This window comes from Epinephelus moara, chromosome 7 (assembly GCF_006386435.1).
Source record: "Epinephelus moara isolate mb chromosome 7, YSFRI_EMoa_1.0, whole genome shotgun sequence".
Taxonomy (NCBI): domain Eukaryota; kingdom Metazoa; phylum Chordata; class Actinopteri; order Perciformes; family Serranidae; genus Epinephelus; species Epinephelus moara.
Genome location: NC_065512.1, coordinates 41,781,034 through 41,782,650, shown reverse-complemented (window position 1 = coordinate 41,782,650; position 1,617 = coordinate 41,781,034).

Genomic DNA, 1,617 nt, shown 5'->3' with positions numbered 1-1,617 from the left:
ATCAGCTGCAAGCAGAATTGAAACAGCTAGAACAAAAGCACAAAGATGTAAATGACGAGAAGATTAAAGAAGCACTTAGGAAGAAAAAGAATGAAATAAATGAGATATACACAAGAGATATACAAAAGAAGTTAATATTTACAAAACAGAAATATTATGAAGGGGGAGGGAAAGCCAGCAAATTGTTAGCTTATAGGCTGAAAAGGCAGCAAGCGGAGAATTCAATCCATAAAATTAAAAACCTGATGACTAATGTAATACACCATAAATTGAAAGATATACAAAAGAGTTTTGAGATATATTTTCAAAAACTATACTCTCAACCTCATGCTGACAAAACAAAAATGGAAGAATTTTTTGAGAAGATTCTTCTTCCTAAACTGACCGTTGAACAGAGTAACCGACTTGCAGAGGAAATAACAGAGAAAGAAATTAGCGCAGCCATAGCCCATCTTAAATCAGGGAAGGCCCCAGGCCCAGACGGGTTTCCGTCAGAGTGGTACAGGGTAATGGGGGTTTCGTTGATCCCTATGTTGCAGTCTACCTTTAATTGGGTCCTTACAAGGAACATGATACCCCCCTTCTGGAGGGAAGTGGTAATTTCACTTATTCCAAAAGAAGGGAAGGATAAATCGGAATGTAGTAATTATAGACCGGTTAGCGTATTAAATCAGGACTATAAAATCCTTACACATATACTTTCCAAGCGAATAGAGGGACTGCTACCACAAATCATTAGCCTTGATCTTGTTTTGTGCGTCAGAGACAAACCCAAAATAACATTAGACGGACCTTGCACGTAATAAGAAATATAACAGACAGTAAGCTGTCAGCAGTATTAGTAGGGTTAGACGCAGAAAAAGCTTTTGATTGCGTAAATTGGTCTTTTCTGCTTAGAGTTTTGGAGGAATTTGGTTTTCACAATTCTTTTATTAAGACAATACAGGCTCTTTATGATAACCCGAGGGCAAGAATTAAAATTAATGGAGTAGTTTCAAACCCCTTTTCACTGGAACACGGAACGAGGCAGGGCTGTCCAATTAGCCCCCTCTTATTCGCGATTTTTGATTGAGCCCCTTAGTGGATTATTCATAATAAAGACATTAAAGGAATATGTATGAAAGGAGGAGAACAAAAGATTTCCTTGTTTGCCGATGATATATTGTTACAGTTATCCAGCCCAGAACAATCTCTTGTACAGTTGTTTTCACTTTTGGAACAATATGGATCTTTTTCAGGATATAAGTTGAATGTTTCAAAAACACAAATTCTTACTTTTAATTACAGTTCCTCAGAAAATGTGAAGAAGAGGTATAACTTGAGATGGAAAGCTGAATCCATGAGATATCTGGGGGTAAATATACCTACAGACCTGTCAAAATTGTTTTCACTCAACTTTCTCCCCCTGAACAACAAAATTAGGGAAGACATACGGAGATGGGATCCCGTGTCTAAAAGATTATTATACTGCTGCTCAACTGAGACCGTTAATATGTTGGTGTAATCCAGAATACAGGGCTAGATGGAGGGAGATTGAGGGGGATATGACAGGGGAGTTTCCAATTCAAGCGGCAATAGGGGATAAGGGGTTGATGAATAAGTTAATGGATCTGGGAA